Source organism: Podarcis bocagei, assembly GCF_964188305.1.
Source record: "Podarcis bocagei genome assembly, chromosome: 12".
Lineage (NCBI taxonomy): Eukaryota > Metazoa > Chordata > Lepidosauria > Squamata > Lacertidae > Podarcis > Podarcis bocagei.
Window position 1 is genome coordinate 27,203,006 of NC_138137.1, and position 18,577 is coordinate 27,221,582.

Here is an 18,577-nt window from a genome sequence, read left to right on the forward strand (position 1 = left end):
AAAGCAGGCAGAAACTCCTCTCTGTCATACAAAGAAGATTGACAGCCTCAGAACCCAATTTACTTGTATAAAAAGCCAGCTGCTTCTTTAACCGTTGCAAAGCACTAAGCAGTATTAGGAAGTCGGCAAATGTGCCTGTCATCAGGAAATTGCTTACTCGCAAGAAACCACGCTGAAATCAATGGTGCTACTTCTGGGTAAGTGGACTTTTGTGGATTTCTTCCCGCCCTGTATATGTCTAAATGTTGTCCTCCTTTAGTTACATGATGTCATCTGATGAATGGCTGTATGGCTACAGAGTAATCACACACCATTTGCCCACGGCGGAATTGTATCATCAACGTTTCAAAAACTATTTTCAGTATCTACCGCTGCACAAATTAGATTTCTAGATGTGGGCATATCAAGCTGTTTTATAGATATGCAAACTAGCTAATTAGCAATCGCCACCAATCTACATCACCTCCTGGCTTAAGGAAACAATGTCAGACTTACTGCTCGACTGTGGGCATAACTAAATAGTAACATTATAGTGAAATTGCTGCTTCAATATATAAAATACTGTTAATTCAATCCAAGGGCATGTTACCCCAGTGCAGGAGTCAAGTGAACCAAAAGCCAATGCAAACTAGGCCAGCATTAAAGTCGGACACAGCGACTTCAGGAAAGAAAGATAGGATATCTAAATTAGGTGTCACCAATACTTTGGAGCACTTGTGCAAACCAGAGACATGGCCATAAGCACCGCTGTCAAGCACACACCACAAGCTAGTCTATTGGCAACAAACAAATGTTTATGTCAGTGCAGGAGGGGACCAGGAAAGGACTCTGCAAGCACATTTGTGCCTGTGGACACTGCAATGGCAAACCCTGACTACATTCTAAAAATACTGTGAGGAAGCAAACCCTCTGATCTGAGGAGAACAGGCTTTCATAATAGCACATGCAGGATCATGGCCATAAAGACAGCTTCTCGTAGATCTTGTTCATACTTTGCAAGCATATTTTGTCAAACTATTATCATTATGCTGCTGACCTTAAAAGCCCTAAACGGCCTTGGCCCTGTATAACTGAAGGAGCGCCTCCACCTCCATCATTCAGCCCAGACACTGAGGTCCAGCTCTGAGGGCCTTCTGGTGCTTTCCCTCACTGCGAGAAGTGAAGTTACAGGGAACTAGGTAGAGGGCCTTCTTGGTAGTGGCACCTGCCTTGTGGAAGGCCCTCCTATCAGATGTCAAGGAGATGTCAAGGAGAAAAAGAACTACACAACTTTTAGAAGACAGCCCTGTACAGGGAAGCTTTTAATGTTTGGTGTTTTATTATGTTTATTATGTCAGAAGCCACCCAGAGTGACTGGGGCAATCCAGCCAGATGGGCGAGGTATAAATATTACTATTTGTTTGTTTGTTTGTTTGTTTGTTTGTTTGTTTGTTACAAGTTAAATGTGGCTGTATTATCTAGATACTTATCTAGGTGTGCAGGCATATGCCCCATTCCACAGTTCCCCAGCACTGCAGTGAACATAAGCAGTCCTGTATATAGTATTTCAATGCAGGGCACCATTATGCATGCTCAATGGAATGAATATGCAGGTTTGCTTTTCCTGCTGAAGTGACTAGAACAGATCTCACAAGTAAAGTTGCTCAAAGTTTCCACACCTGTGAAAAATTGCTAAACAACCCGCTGGGAGAACAGGATGGAAAATCAGTACAGAAGTTGGTCAGAAGGGGCCAAGCGGAGATGGATACTCATCACAGGTTGCTCTGAAGTCGTTCTAAACACTATGGAGATACTTACACTGGTGTAGCCATAGGTACCTCCAGTATTGTTCTGGCAATATGATGGGAAATACATTGTAGTAGTTGATTGGGAGGATAGTGAGATGAATTTGGCTTACATGGTCTGGTGCTCACAAGCAGCAGATGAAGGGGTAGACCTGTGTCTGGACTGAACCACTTCAGACTGCCAGTGAACACTCCCATGATTGGTTGGTTGGTTGGTTGGTTGGTTGGTTGGTTGATTGATTGATTCTATTTCTTTGCTGCTTTTTGTTCAAATAAACCCCAAAGCGGCTTACAAACAAAAGATAAAAATAACATAATGGAACATCACGAATACAGCATAAATCATCAGTAAAACAATCCCAAATCTAAAATAAAACAATTACCATCTATGTAACACTATTAACAAAACAACTAAAAAATAAGCTAAACATCACAGTTACACCAAAAATCATATTACAGTGGTACCTCAGGTTAAGTACTTAATTCGTTCCGGAGGTCCGTACATAACCTGAAACTCTTCTTAACCTGAAGCACCACTTTAGCTAATAGTGCCTCCTGCTGCCACTGTGCCACTGGAGCACAATTTCTGTTCTCATCCTGAAGCAAAGTTCTTAACCTGAAGCACTATTTCTGGGTTAGCGAAGTCTGTAACCTGAAGCGTATGTAACCTGAGGTACCACTGTATAGGATTCACAAAGTACAACAGCATTCATATCTATAAAACATTAACAAAATAGTAACAAAACAAACAAAGCCCTGTTGAATTTGTACACGTCATGACGCATAAACTTTCATTCTGTTCAATGCATCAAAATACACCTGCAAATACGGCAATGGTCCTGGCAAGATCCTTGTGATGGAGGCGATCATAACAAAGTCTCTCTCCCCTCACATCCTTTCTGCCACCATGACATTTCCATTTTCATGATCCTGTGCACCTCCCTACAAAAAAATAAATAAACCTTACATATGGAGAATTGGTATAAGGCTTTGTAGCTAAGCTTCTCTCAGATACTTGGGGTGTGTGTCCCAGTGTTCTTTGACTGGGACAGCGAGAACTGTTACTAAATGTTAAGTTGTTTTGCCAAGACTTCTGGCCCAAATAAGAAGCGATATGAAAACACGGTGCAATCAAGGAGTCTATTTACAAGGAAGCAACTTTGGGAATGCCTTCTCTGTGTTGTAGAAGCCCAGTCATTACACAATTGTAAGACAATGCAAAAGGAATAACCCCTGTTTCATCCCTTTGAAGGGAGAGCGATAGGAGATTTTGAAACTTATGGCAAACTTGTTTTTTTTAAAAAAATATATATAGTAAAGGCATATAGCATCTGTGACTATTTCAAAATAGAGATAGCATTCACAAAGCTGCTTGCTCCCAAGAAGTCCCACTGATTGCTGCTGAGGCCGTCTGCAGTAAGTGTTTCCAAATTGCTTCTTTAGTTGGGCTGGATGGATTAGGAAAGAGGCCTTTGAAGTCAAGAGGAGCCTTTTCTTTGGCTGCAGTGGACCTTGAGTGAGGCCCATAAAGCCAAAGCAATTTCACACCTAAAAGGCTGCCAATAGCCTCCCATATTTAAGAATTTGTTTCACTCTAGGCATTTCCTGCAGTCAGAAGGAACTTGGGCATGGCAAACTTTTCTTTCTTTCCTTTGTGTTTTTTTTTTTAAGCAAAAAAAAAAAAAAGACAAAAGTTAATAGGGACTGTTAAAGATGAAGCACAGATCTTTTTCTTCTTCAGAAGGCTGGGGGCCAAGAATGTGAAGGTTTGCTCAAGTGACACAGCACACACTCTATAATTTAGAGACTGAGGCTCTGTACATATTACCATCTTAAACACAGCCAGGTTGTGAAGTTAGTTGGTTGGGGGGGGGGTACAGCAAAATGCAGTTTTAATAAAGGACTGGATTGTGCCTAACATCTCTGCACCATTTCCAAAGCCAGCAGTGGGAATGCATAGGATATAGAGTGATTGGGGACGTATACAGCTTCAGTGGGACTTACTCCTAAGTAAAAATGCTTAGGGGTTTTTCTGCAGGGCCACAATCCTATGTACATTTATCCTTTCAAGTAAGCCCAATTAGACTTGCACTCTAGTAAACAGATGAAGGGTTGGTCTATTTGTCTTTGCAGAGGGTGATATATCTTTTTAAGAATTTTTTTTTTTACACTATTTTTTACACTATTTATCTACTTGCACTATGACATGCTTTCGAACTGCTAGGTGGGCAGGAGCAGGGACCGAGCAATGGGAGCTCACCCCGTCGCAGGGATTCGAACCGCCGACCTTCTGATCGGCAAGCCCTAGGCTCTGTGGTTTAACCCACAGTGCCACCCGCATCCCTGTAAACAAGTAGAGACTTCTTATTTCAGTGACCCTTAGTACAACTGCAGAGATGTGCTCAAGTTTGCAGTTATAGAGGAAACTGGCAGTGGTAGAGGAGAGTTGTCTTTGTTTAATACAGATCCAGAATACATCATTTGGAAATACTTCATTTGAAGTTGCCTGTTTGAGGAAACTAGTCCCTTTGAAAGCATGGGATAGTCAGTGGGCAGCATTGATTTTTCCATCCAAGGGGATTTTGCACAGTATAAATCACAATGCAAAGTAAATTGCTTTTCTTTATTAACATTTTTTATCGTTCTTCCCAGTGAGGTCAGGACAAGATACAGAAGTCTCTCCTCAGCCTACCCTGGGAAGCAGCTTAGGATGAGAGACAACGACAGTTTCAGGAGCTTCATGAGTGAATGTAGATTTGAACCTACCTCTCAAGGATCCTACTCTAACCACTATGCCCCAAAAGCTACCTCATCTCTCTTCATTGGTTTAAGAAGTGTACGGATTGTGGATTAAAATAAAACCACTTTTTCTTACTGCACCTCACCGTACTGCTGGGTGGGGGGGACAACTGCAAATTGTTCGTTCCTGTGCATGCTTACTCGGAAGCAAATTCGATGGAATTTGCTCCCAGGAAAGCGCGATTGGTGTTGCAGGCCCCAGAAAACAAAACATACAGCAAGATTCACTCGCTGATTTAGGCAAGGGGCGCCCCGTTCCTTGCAGAATCAGCAGGCTAATCAGAGCAAAAGATTTTGGACTCCGCCTGTTGTATCTGGCAGAATTCCCTACGGAATTCTTTCAGGCAGCTTTTATAAATAAAAGGAAGAAGATCGACTGTGATGTGGAGGGGGAGATTTGCATCACCATAAATCTATCTCTTTGTCACATCCGGATTGTGCTGCGGCTCTTTATCCTGTTTCTGAATCCCAGCGGGGAATTTGAAAAACGCAAACACCACGTTGTGTTGGGTTTGTTTCCCAGCTGGGTTTTGCTTAGTTTGTTTGTTTGTTTTACCATACAAGGCTGCAGGCCTACTGCCCGAACTGAGGCCCTATGTTGGGCTCCTAAACGCATTTAGATCCTGCTCTTTCAGTCTTGAGATTTCTCCAAAAGCGGGTTCAAACCATCTTTACTTGCAAGCACCCAGCGCAGCCAAGGCCCGCTAACGTCAACGGAACTGATTTCCATATGAATGGCTTGGCATCTCCGGGCGACAGTAGCTAATTTCTTTCTTTTAAAATCATTTTTAAAAGGTTCCAGGGGTCAGGCCCGCCTACGAAATCCCAGAAGCCAAGAAGCCCTCCGGTGACCGTGGTTTTCTCAACGGTAGAGAAACAACACGTTCAGACGTAGTGCCCAAAACTCCGTGTCCCAATACAGGCTCCTTGGATGCGGAAGATCCGAGGTCAAGTCCCAGGCATCTTTTTAGAGGAATTTAGGTTAACAGGACTGAGAAAAGGCCCCACCCCGTCTGAGATCTTGGAGAGCCCATGTCAGAGCGGACGCTACCCAGCTAGACCCACCAATGGTCTGATTCAATGCACCCCGGCTTAATTTACTGGCCGTTTGGAAAACCTTCTGCCCGGCCTGCCCTTAAAACTCGAGGGCGCGTCCAAATTTGCAGGAAAGCAAAATAACCGTATGTCGCGCTCAGGTAAACTACTCCAGCTTTCCAGAGACAACTCGCGCCATACGCAGCAAATCTCTCTGCATAGGCGAGAGGGAGTGAACCTTAGCAGACCTGTCCTGAGCGCCTCTACAGTGGGGGGGGGGGGGTCCCGGTCTGCTCAGCCCTCAACACCCCGGCGCGCAAAGGGTGCCGCGGGAGGCGTGATCGCGCAGGCGGGACCGTCCCCTCCCCTTTGCCAATGCGCTCCAAGGGAGCAAAAGTCCTCCCCGACGGCTGCGCCGACGGACAGCGTGCCAAACGCCGGAGAGTTTCCCTGCGCTGAATTTGACCGGGGGAGAAAGAGGAGGAGAAGGGAAACGGAGGAGATCCGCTCTCCCTGCACACACAACAGCCTCGCTCTTCTTGCAAGCTCGGGATTTATTGATCGCTGGCTGCCCAGTCCCGAGAAGCGCCGTCTATGAACCCGTGGCTACGATTGCCGTCGCCTGCGCGCGCGCGTGTTTCAACTGGGGCTGACACTCCCCACACCCCTCCCCACCCTTCGCGGCCCTCCCTCGCCCGGCCCAAGGGCTCTACCCGCGTCGAGAGGGCGGAGTGGGGCGGGCGTGGGAGGAGAAGTGGGCCCAGCGGGGCGGAGACGGGGCGGGGTGCGGGGCGGGGCCCGCCTTGGCCTTTTCGTGTCGGGCCCTCCCAGGCTGTCACTGCGGGGACTCCGGCGCCAAAGTGATTGACGGGGAAGCGCTTCCGGGGGCGAGGCTGCCCGGGGTTGGGTGCGGAGAAGGGATGGGGCGCGTGCGAAAGGGGCGGGCGTCGGGAGGGGGGTGGCTCTGCCGGCGCGCAGATCGACGTGCGAGGGAATGTGGAGGGCAGAGAGCGGTGGAGGAGATCTGGGTGTGATGAGAGCAAGGCAATGCCGAGCGATGGGGAGGAAGAAAGTGACAGCCTGGTCCACAAGTCCCCGTAGCCCGGGGTGGGAGCAAAGAAACACTTAAGAGCCACCCAGTCTGACTTGTTAGTTTATGATCTAGAGCTGGGATCAGAGGACGGAAGCTCGAGATCCAAAAGGTGCACCATCACGCCTCTTAGGTTTTGAGAAGCAGAAGTGCGCCGCGCGTTAGGTTCGTGGGCCTGTTGCAGCTAAGCAGATGCGATGGAAGGGTTAACAAGCAGGGATGCGCCCCGCAGGATTTGGTTCAGCTGCCTGCAGTCCTGTCCCTCTGTGCACAAGAGCGCATCTTTCTACCTCGAGTTAATTCACCCAGATGATTTGCAACACACTGACTACCCTGCCCGCCACCAGGGTATCTGATTTTCATATTTGTATGCCGCTTTTTCAGCAGCAAGGTTGAGCTCGGAGCAGAGCACACCCATAGCAATTTGGGCTTCCTGGGAGTAAGCCCCTTTGAACTCAGTGGGACTTCCTTCTGAGCAGGCTACGGAGTACAGTATGTCATCTGTATCATCCGGCCAAGTAGGGAGGAGGTGGGGAAGTGTGGTTCAATGGCCACCTGGAACTTCTGTTTCTAAGGCGCCAAACTTATTCCGTAGCTCATTAGGATTAGTTGATATACGGAGTTATACACTTTTAAGTCATAAAAAACCATTGGAATTTAGCACTTCACCCATAAAACGCAATGAAAGTGCAGACCCTTCTACAACCCTGATTGTGAATTGGGCCACATCTGCACTGGATATTTAAAGCAAGTTCATACCACTTTAGACAATCATACTAGGAACTGTAGTGCTGGGAGTTGTTAGAAAGTCCCATAGAGCTACCACATTCTCAGTGTGATTTAACAGTCTCTCTGGAAATTCGGGTTAAACGTACAGAGGTTCGGTTCCGGCTGCCTCCAGGCTCAATTCCTAGTAAAAAAATTTTTGTTTCATTGGGTGATGGGACTGCCTAAGTACCGCTCCCCAGCTAGCCCCCCCCCCCAGGAACACGTGACGCAGCAATAAAGAGAGCCATGGAGCATCTGCAGAGTGCTGCGAATCTGGCATCAGAGCAAAAAGCCTTCAGGTCAGCGTTACAGATGTGCCTCTCTTCGCATCTATAATAGCCTGTCGACGTGAACTTACTCAACGGTCCACACACAAACACAAAAGCACACTCTAAATGGCCTTATTGCTGTCAGCGCTTTGTCGCCCTGAGTTTCGGCGTCGCAGCATTTGATACCTCCAAGGCTGACCACACCCGGCCCTCCCCTGCCTTCGCTGAATGGGCATTGACGTTTCCTGCTGTTCTGAGCTGTATTTGCAAGATTATCCGCTCTTTAAGGCTCCCGCGAGGAGCCGAGATCTGCCCGAGGGGGTAAATCAGTAACCAGCCCGGCCATAAAAATTAGCCGGCAAATTGTGCCGGGTGCCCCCAGACCGCCTGGGCCATCCGCATGTGGTGGCGATGGTGTTTGCCCCTAAAAATGCAGATGTAAAAAGAGAGCCCGGAAGGTTTGTGCCCGAGCGAGATCACCATCCGCAAGCAGGTTGAGATGTCTGGCTTGGATTGGTAGGCATTGTAGCGGAAAAAGACCGGATGAATTACGGCACGTTACATCGCAGCGGCATTTCCAAGCAAGTCATGTCTTGAGGTTCTGAGTGGAGGTGGCTTCCGGTTTTAGATCACAACCAGCGGTGGGAGCATCATAGGGTTGTGGAGCTGGGAGAGACCTTGAGGATCATCTAGTCCTACCCCCTACAAGACGCAGCTGTCCCTTACAGCAGGCACGTCCAACAGGTAGATCGTGATCTGCCGGTAGCTCAATGGACGTCTGTGGTAGATCATTGGATCCCCCCAAATAAGCTCAACAACTTTGGCTCCCCTAAGAAAAACTCAACAACTTCGACCTGAACCACCCAAAAAGGGGGTAGATTGCTGCCAGTTTATAACTCTGTGAAGTAGATCGCAGTGTCTTGGGAGTTGGCCACCTCTGCCTTATAGGATCGAACCTGCAACCTTGGCGTTATCAGCTCCATGCTCTAACCAGCTGAGCTATCCAGGCACTGAAGCTGTAGTCCTCTAGAAGTTGCTGGACTCCAGCTCCCATTAGCCCCAGCTAGGTCAGACATGATGGGTCTTGTAACCCAGGCGATAATATCTCGAGGCCGCAAGTTCTCCATCTCTGCTGTGAAACAGGAACTCTCACTCACCAATCAGGGGTTTACAGGGCAGCAAACCACTGCCCTCTCGGCGAATCTCACCTCCGCCCAGTAGCGGATCTACATTTTGGGGGTCCTCGGGCTTGAAAGGTGGGGGGGGGCTTCACAACCACCAACGGGGTCTGGGTAACCACTACTTCCTTCTTCAACGGGGTGGTTCCCTTACAGATCTGTGCTACTGACTCCCAAACTTTGAGATAGTTGAAATATATACAACAACAACAACAACAAAATTTAGATCCAACATTTTAAAGCAATTAAAGTTGCTTCTGTGGCCCCTCTGGGATTAAGGGCCCTGTAGCTTAAGCTTCATTAGCAGATTCTGAACACAAAGAAAGCTAAGTGAAAGATGTGATGAAGCCCCAAACATACTCAGAGCAAAGAAGGAAGACTGTTTTCTCCGTTTCCTCTCTCGTAAAAGGCGGAAACCTAAAAACATAAGATGCTTGATGGATCTGGGAGGCACCCTTCTGAACGCCAGTTGCTGGAAGCCACAGGAGGGAAGAGGGCTTGAATCTTGCTTGCTGGTTTCGCACTTGCCCCACTGTGAGAACAGGACGCTGTGGGCTAGATCCAGGCCGTTGGCCTGATCCAGCACATTTTCCTTGCGTTCTTTATCAACCCCAAAAGGGCTCCCTGTCCTGTATGTACTATGGTAGTCAACTAGCTACCTCCAGGAAGGCCGCCACAAGCAGGAAAGGAAGGCACCCAAGTGCTTTGGTGATTTCCAAAGACTGCATCTGAACATGGACATTCTGCCTCGCCCTCTTGGCTAGTAGCCCTGGCAAACCTGTCCTCCGTGAATGCTGTCTAATCTCTTCAAGGAAACCACCTGTGCATGCCTGGGCCCACCTCTCCCTGGTATGGCCGCGAGTTCCTTAAATTTATTGTGCGCTGTTGGGTGAAGAACTTTTGTTTTGTCTGCCTGCCCATCAGTTTCTTTGGGAGCTGGCAGCTGGTCTCTGTGTCTTGGGGGGGATCTGTTCTAACTTCTGGTGAACCATCAAGCATTCCTTTAAACAATGAGGGTTATAAATGGCAAATCGTAAAGGAGAAGCAACGCGCAGAATAATCCTTCGGTCAATGGCTCTTAATTTCCCCCACTCCTCTTTAACACGGCGGTGCTAGGCACTATTTGTGAGTAATGGAGAGAGCGGGTTTCTCTTCAGCAGGAAACAGTGCTTAATTTTTTGGGGGTGGGGGGAGGGTAAGGATTGAGATCCACAAACCTCACCCCTGACTCCCTTCAGTTTTAGCCAAATCATGTCCCATCCCTTCTAAAATAGCTGGGGTTGGACTCTGATAACGCTGGAAGTAAACGCTTCCACCCTTTTTAAGGGTCTCTGCGACCCCTCTTTACGAGATGGGAAACGCGATCTAGTGCGACGAACACCTCTGCGTAAGCAAGAAGCCGGCGCGCTCCAGCGCAAGGGCTGTTTGGCTCAGTGAAAGCGATCGCCCTGTATAGTTTATTTTGCAGCTCTTGGCTACAAAGAGCCCTGACAGTCCTCAGAGCCACTTAGCACCTTTCGGGAGCTGACGGGCGGGGAGATTAGATTGGTGGTCCCCTCTCTCCTCCTTCGCCTGCTCTGTGTGGGCTGCCGGCTTTGACGTGAATGAACGCTCCCAATGAAAAGAGCCAGTGAACTTTTAAACGAGATAATAGGCTGGAATCTTGCTGTGGAAATCCTCGCTCTCTGCAAAGGCGGGTTCTCCCCCACCCCCTGCTCCGGGGTTAGGGGTGCCAATCGAGGGGCAGGACTGACCGAGGAATGGGCCAGGGGGCTCGATGACAGACAAGGGCGAGGGATTAGGGGGCCCCGGTCCACCCGGAACATTTCCGAGGACGGGGCGGCCCCGACGGGGCGGTCGGGGCAGGGAAGCCTTCGCTCTTGCTTTGCCCCTGAGGCTCAAAATGGCAGTCAAAATAAGTTTGGGGGTCCCCCTCCTTTGAAGGCGCGGGCTCTTTCTTTTCTCCCTACCCCTGGTCCACTCAAATGGCGCTGAAAACTGGCTTCCCCCAATAACATTTATCTGTGCAGGTGCGCATGTTTAAGAGACAACTCAATTTGAAAACGAAATAAAATGAAAATGCGATCCTGCTGGAGATGAGAAACGAGATCAAGGGGGGGAGCAGAGTCACACACACATGGAAGGGGGGGAGAGAGCGCTTTGATGTAGGCAATAAATAAATCCCGCGGAGGAGGGCTTTTTTTCCTGAATAGACTGGAAATTCTTGGAAAGATGAGGAAAGCTCAGGAGATCGAGGACGTCCATGGACTTATAGTAGTCATATACAAGCTCGAGGGCCTCAAAGAATTATTTGCCAGGCAACGATTGCATATAACTTGGAGAGCTTGCGCAGCTATTGTAAGTGAGACTATAGCGCGTTATAAACCCAGAGGGGGGGGGTCCGATCCATTGAGTGCCTTGGGCTGCCATAAAGGAAGAAGTCTCCTTGAACCAAGTGAGACTTGCTTCCGAGTATACCTGTTTAAGACTGTGCTTTCGCTCTAAGTTCATGAGTCTAATAGCATACTTAAATCTAAGATAATCCTGTTCTGATAAACTGAGAGTAGCGCGCGTGGTGGAGGACAAATCAGCTTGTTTTGAAATCTCTGCTCACATAAGGTGACTCAGAATTAAACCCCACTAAGTTCCGTGGAACTTACTCCTGAGTAAGTGTGCAGAGGATTGCAGCCGTGAGAGATCTGAGGCAGTCGCGCCTCCCTCCCCCCCCCCCCGACTCTCACTTTAAGTAAAGCGATGAGGTAGGATTCCAGGCTCCCAGAGTGCAGGACAAGTCAATGGGCTCCTTGTTGAATCCCACTGTTTGCCATCCAGGAATCTCAGTATTGACATCGTTGTAGGAGCTGGGGTCGAAAGTGCTGTTATTTGCACTTCTATGAATGCAGGAACGTTGCAGGCTTAGCAGCTAAGAAGAGCAGGTGAAAAGCGTTCTGTGTCACTGCAAAGCTTTCATACCCTTAAGGGTAACCGAGACTAGGGAAGAGATCAACAACACCAGAATGCGGGCAAGCTTTGTAGGACTATACACGTACCTAAGGATCAACACAATACAGAACTTGGACACGACTCCGGAGCGACTCCCGTTGACGCCAACGGAGCGATTTCGGATTAGCTCCGACGGAGCTGAAAAGATTCGACGTGATCTCATTGGTAAATAGACGTTTAATCCCCGAAATTCAGTAGAAGGCATGCTGTGGTCTTTAACCGAGCAAAACGCCCCTTGCGCTCCAGTCCCATTCAATTCCAGTTCCGCTCCATTAAGGGTCTGCCGAATTTGGCCTAAAATGACCGCGGCAATTTTATTTCCTGGATTTACCAAGCCGTTTCTAATGAACTGATAAGTCGGGATCGTTAAGCATTTGCTCCTTTTGGACAGGGCTTGTGCCAGGCCGAGAGAGCTGGATAAGGGCTGCGGCATTATAGAAATCATGGAACAGCAGCAGTTTAGATGCACAGTTGAGCAATTTGTAGCTAAGCCTTCTCTCTCGCCCGCGCACTTTTTTTGGCTCAGCCTCTGTTGGCACAGAAGCCTATGGAAGCTTTGCAGTTACACAGAATTGCTTTTGCCTGACCTTAGTGTAGCTCAGCAGCCTGCGCGTTCCCACATAAAGGAAATGTTGCAAATAAATAAAGAGACCTCTCTTTCCCTCTACCTACCTTGAGTGCAACCCGATTCTAATTATGCCCCGCTGAGTTCAATTAGACTTACTCACGAGAAAGTGCCTTTTTTGTTTGTTTTTTATTTAGGATTGCAATCTGGAGTGAATGGAGGGATGGTTTTTGTCACAGGCTGAAAAACGTGGATGTTGAATTGCTGTTGAACCTGAATTGTATCCGGCTAAAAGGATATTCTGACGGCCTTTTGGAAATCAACCATGGACTTCTCTTCCTTCAGGCGAAGCCTTTGAAAAGAGGCTGGGTGGGAAGGATCTAATGAATTATTCGTTCGCATTAGCGAGTAATTGTTATCTTTATTAAATCAATGGCTTCGAGATACCCTCTCTGCTAAGATACTGTATCTTTAACTGTTTTGTTTTCTCCAAAGCCATTAATCGGTTAAACCTTAACAGCCAACCTACTGCATTAAAAATAACTGTGTTTCCCCGTTTCTTTCAGGTGATTCCAAATATAGGACACCCACCACAGGGTGTTTCATGCCTTTGTCCAACCAAAGGATCCGATCTGCAAGTGTGTGACCCGTTCATTTGCGTGGCTCGGCTGTGCGAGAGTCCAATTGCGCGAATAAAATGGACAAAGGAAGCCCGCCAACTTCAAATCGTTCCTACACCTATTTTGCACTCTCCTTGTTAAGCCAAGGAGAGATTTCGGGATTTTCTCGTTGAACAGCTAAATTCCCAGACCACCTCTTTACACCACTAGATTTGGGTATTCATACGTTCAAGAGGAACGAGCAAACGCACTGCAGCGTCCACCCTCTCTGCCTTTAAATAAAGTCAATTATATTCTGCAAAAGTGCTCTTGAGGTTTCTGTGTAGATTATCGACGGCTTTGGGGGCAATACAAGCGAATCGGAGGTATGTGTGTTGAGGGGGGGAGTGAGTGTAGATGTGATGCTGGAAGCTTGTCTAGTTTTTGGTGGTTGTTTGTTCTTGGCGTTCTTCTTCTTTTGCCCTGTGGCAAAAGTGGGGGAGAGTCCCTCCTAGCAGAGAAAGGGAGAGGAACTCCCCGCATACCACACCCGCTCCAATGGGATAAAGACAATCCCATAACCAAAGAGGAACTCAGCTAACAGAATTGTCCTGGGACGCACCATCACCATAAATGGCCCCCAGTCGGAGAAAGAAACTCCCCCAAGTGTTTCTCTCAGTAAGGGAGGGAAAGATGGGGGGGGGGGAAGAAAAATTCCGCCACAATATCTATGCATCTCTTAAATTTGGGTCTGGGCATTTAAACAGACACATACACACACAAACCGCTCAACAGATGAGAGGCGAGCAAAGCGGCCAGGAACCTACTCCAGCTCTCGAAAACTGCCAAACGAGACATAAAGCCGCATTGTAAAAATCATCTGGAAAACAGGTTTTCCTATTGAAGTCGCTCTGTGTTAATTACTGTGATCTGGAAGCCTCTGAATCTAAACGCCTGGAAGCCGACTTGCCTCTCTCCCTCTCCCCTTCTCTCTCTCTCTCTCTCTCTCTCTCTCTCTCTCTCTCTCTCTCTCTCTCTCTCTCTCTCTCTGCACCCCCCCCCCCCAGTAAATGGAGAGCGAGCGAGCGCTGAATCGGAGCCAGAGTTACTGTGCTGGGGGGGGGGTCACGTCCGGTTTCTTTGCCATACATGCCTAGACATTAATACGTGCTCGTGGAGGGCTGGTTGAGGACGACGTGTTATTTCCTTATAAAGAAACGCCAGGTCTCGCTTTCCATTCGCCTTACGAAATTATTCACATTATTTATGCTACATTGAGCGATCTAATTTCTTCGTGATAGTCAGCTAATTGCTCTGGCAGGTAATTAGAAGAGGTTTTTGCAACGCAAAAGGGCTCCCTTTTTTGTTGTGTTTTTTTGCAGTGCCCCTCGGATTATTAAATTGCTCTGTAAATTATACCATATTTGTAAAGGGAGGAGATTTGAAATCGGGGGGGGGGGTCGGCATGGTGGTGGTGATGGCGGCGGCGGCGGCAGTATGTGCAGGGGGTGGGATGATCCTTTGAATAAGTTTTTCCTGATTCCATCCGAGCTCTCTCTCTCTCTCTCTCTCTCTCTCTCTCTCTCTCTCTCTCTCTCTCTCTCTCTCTCTCTCTCTCTCTCTCTCACACACACACACACACACACACACTTTTAAATGGAGGGGTTTTTGTGCGTGCGTTTTTTGGTTTGGCTTTTCCTGGCCTGGAATTATTCTAAAGCACGCGATCTGAAGCCCATTTTGTTCGTGCTCAGTGGTCCAGAATAACTTGCCCATAATGGGCCAGGTTTGAAGCGAGCTTCCTAAGCGATGGCAATCTCCACTAAGCATGTGGGAAAAGAATGGCTCAAATGGGGACATCTGTTCAGCGCTGCTCATCTCCCTCTTAAAGCCAGGTCAGGCTAAGAGAATAACCTGATGGCCACTCTCTCTCTCTCTCTCTCTCCCAACCGCAAACGCACACTCCTCGCCCAATTGCTTCAGCTGGGCGAGGGGGCAACCTGGAGCCCGAGAGGCAAACGAGGTTGCCGTTATATTACGGGGAAGACGGTAAAACAATAAGCTCGACCTTGGGATTCTCGGGATGAGAAAGGAGCTTGCAAAGACCCGAGGATCCTGGCTGGCGTGATGCGGGAGCGTCTCTATTTGAGACTCCTGGCACTTGATCGCCGGGATTTATGGGCAGGTTGTCACATCTCAGGATAGAGGAGCCTGTTCTCTCTCCCACCCTCTCCTTCCCCATCCCCGGAAATGTTCCATGTTCCTGCTTTTATGTAATCTTACAGAGCGTGACTCCTACTGCTGGCGGTGGCGACCTGTCTTTTAATGCATTTCCCCCCCTGTGCGTAATCAGACCACATTCGCGCTAGGGGCGAGGACGAGGTCGCACAGCAGTGGCCAGGTCACGCCGCAGGTACATCCCCACGCGCACTCACCCACCCACCCAGCCCGTGTTTTTTTTTTTTTATAGGGAGTTGCCCCTCGATGGTGAAAGTGTTCCTTCTCTTTCCAACACATGGGTGTTTCCAAACAACAGCGGCACCCCCCCCCGCGCCGCCGCCGCAGCCACCTACCACCCCGAGCCCTCCCAGATTATTTGCAATTAAGCGCAATTCTCAAGTCACATTTATCTTCGGGGGAAAGCGCGATTGCAAACTGTCAACGGGTCTCGCCAAGGCGATGCGGGATAATCCGTCTGCAGGAGATGCAGGGTAATCTGGAGAGCTGACCTCCTCCTCGTCTCTTCTCCAGCGCGCGAGAGAAAGACAGCAAAAGGAAACCAATAACGCGCAGGAGACGGATTTAGTAGGTTTTAACCATGCCGTAAGAAAGTGAGATATAAGAGGGTGAAAGTGGTGGCGGTGGGGGGATGTCTGAGGAAGGAATCTGCGTAAACAGGGGCAGGGGGGGGCTTTTGAGGACGCTTCTGGTTTGATCAGGAAGGAGGCAGCCCGTTGCCTCCCCTTCTCCCCTCCGCTCAGCCCCAAGGACACACACGTGTGTACGCAGCAGCGTGGACCTCTCTCCCCCTCGTGTTTCACGTGGATTCTCTTCTACAGTCAGGTCGGCACCATTTCAGAGCGAGGGCTGCGGCAAAGTGTGAGGGTCCCTGGGCAGTCACACTTTGTCCCTAAGAAAAGTGAACCAATCCTTGCACTTGCTTCAAAGGCGCAAAAGTGCCTACTTCTTTCTTCTTCTTTTAAAGAAGTGCAATCAGTTTTTTTAAAGGCCATCACCTCCTCTGTTAGTGACCCTCTTGTCCCCTGCCCCTCCCACCAACATTCCTCCCTTGTGTTCGTCCAAGAGGTCGAGCAACAGCCAACCCAGCTGAAATTAAACCGGGCGAAGAAGACGTGATCCCGAGATATTGAAAAGGAAAGCCTAAGGAAGGGTGCGAAAATGTGCAGCATTTTTGGACAGGGAGAAGACCGCTGCTGTGCGCGCAGGAAATGAGCGCACCTCTTTTTAAAATCAGTATGGTGTGGGTTGGGGGGGGGCGTTCAGCATTGCAGCCCTATAACCACGAATTGGGCTGCATTTAGACCACGATATGATGTGCAATTAGGCAAAAGCGCTTTAGATAATTGGGTACTGAACAAATTCCGCAGAAAATGGAAAGTTGGAGATGGCAATTAAGCAAGAGCTTTTCCATCTAGCCAAAGTTAAGCACCTTTTGTCATTGCTGCGGGTCCCATCGATTCATTGGGAGAAATTGTAAGCAAGTGAGCCAGGTGAAATCGATGTGCTTGCTTTTCGAGATTTTTTTTTTTTTAAGTGATGAATTGCAAAAGTAATAACGCGACCAGTCACCAGTTTGGGTGTCCACACACACACCTTGCTCCGTTGCTTATCGCGACAAAGTGACTATTCTCTTAGCTGTTGGGGTGTTTGTTGATACCTTTCCATTTTACTGGCTCGTTACTCAATCCCGTTTTTTAAAAAACAAATGCCTTCTTCCAGGTTACAACAACAACAAACACCCAGTATGGTGTGTGTGTGTGTGTGTGTGTGTGTGTGTGTGTGAGAGAGAGAGAGAGAGAGAGAGAGAGAGAGAGAGAGAGAAGGCTGAACCTGCAATTTTAAACAATCAAAAATATCCATATTTTCTCATCAGATGGACAAACTTGGACCATAAACCCCGGAGACTCTAATATACGTTTCCCCGTTCACCGTAGGTACTTAACACCAACAGGAACTGCCGCTGAGGTGAGTGTGTGTAAGGGTGGGGGAAGAGCATTTCACTCAATGGGACTACAGTACTTAAAACAACAGCAGCAGGCCATCCTCACCAACAGCCGTGCAACGATCGGCTTGGCAAACCTCAGTGCCTTCTGTCTAAGGAGCTGGCACACTTTTGACATCTTCTCCCCCCCCCCCAGCCTTCTAACTTAAAAGTTGTCTGTTTCCCCTTTCCATTCACGCATTAAAAGACCAAGTGTGAACTCCACAAACCAGCTCGAAAGCACGGGTTCCTTGGCTTTAAGGTGCGCGTGCTAAGCTTAGCGGGCCTTGCTCCCAGGTAAACATGCTGTGGGGATCCACTGCCTAGAGATCCTGGCGCCTCTGCGCTATTTACGCCTCTGCGTAAAAGCAAGGGTCACTCAAGGATCGTGGCACTTGGAAAAAACACTCGTCGGTTTTTGCGGATGGGCCGCTGACAAGAATCGATTCGGCCAAGTGACCAGGTTTCACCCACTTTACATTTGATCAAATCGAAACACACACGCACAACATCACCCCCACCTCCTCTCCTTCGCTGCCTACAGGCCCTCGTCGTATCTCTTGCTTTATTTATCTCCTGATCGCCAGGGCCCCTCTAGGAAGAAAGCTTTTGTTTTGGGGAGGGTTTCGGCTAAACCGCCCCCACCCCCGATCCAGCCCCGTCTCAAGCGGTGGGATTCCTAATGACTCTCCGAGCCGCGCTAGGAGGCTCAGGGCGAGGGCAGACTCGTGCAAGTTGTTCCCAGGATGTAAATTAGGTCCCCAAAGCTGTTGTCCAAATCGAAGAAACAGAGAAATTAATCTGGGAGACTATCCATCATAGACTGTAATAAAGGGAGCGACACGGATGAGACAGATGATATGATTAAGGAGCTGTGGTCGTTTTAATTAACTTTTTGCTGTCCTGTAATGATCAAACTGGTCAACAGACCCGGTCAATAAGCATGTTAATATCAAACAAATAAAACCAGGGATGATTAAAAACCTCCTGGTTTATTAAATTTGAAATTCAAATGAAATTTATGCTGCAGATGCATACAGAATGCTAATAGGTCGTCACTTTAACCCAGAGTGGTGGATGCTACAGGTTTGCAAGAAAAAAACGCACCGCATCTCTCTAAACCCTGCGCATCACGGGGTGGGTGGCGAGTTTTTATTTTCTGTGGGTGCACGCGGGGGAAAGGCGGAGGGAATAGCCTCCCCAGTTGCCGGCCTTTCCAGATACCTGAACGCTTTCTTCATATAAGAACTGCAACCGTCTAAGGT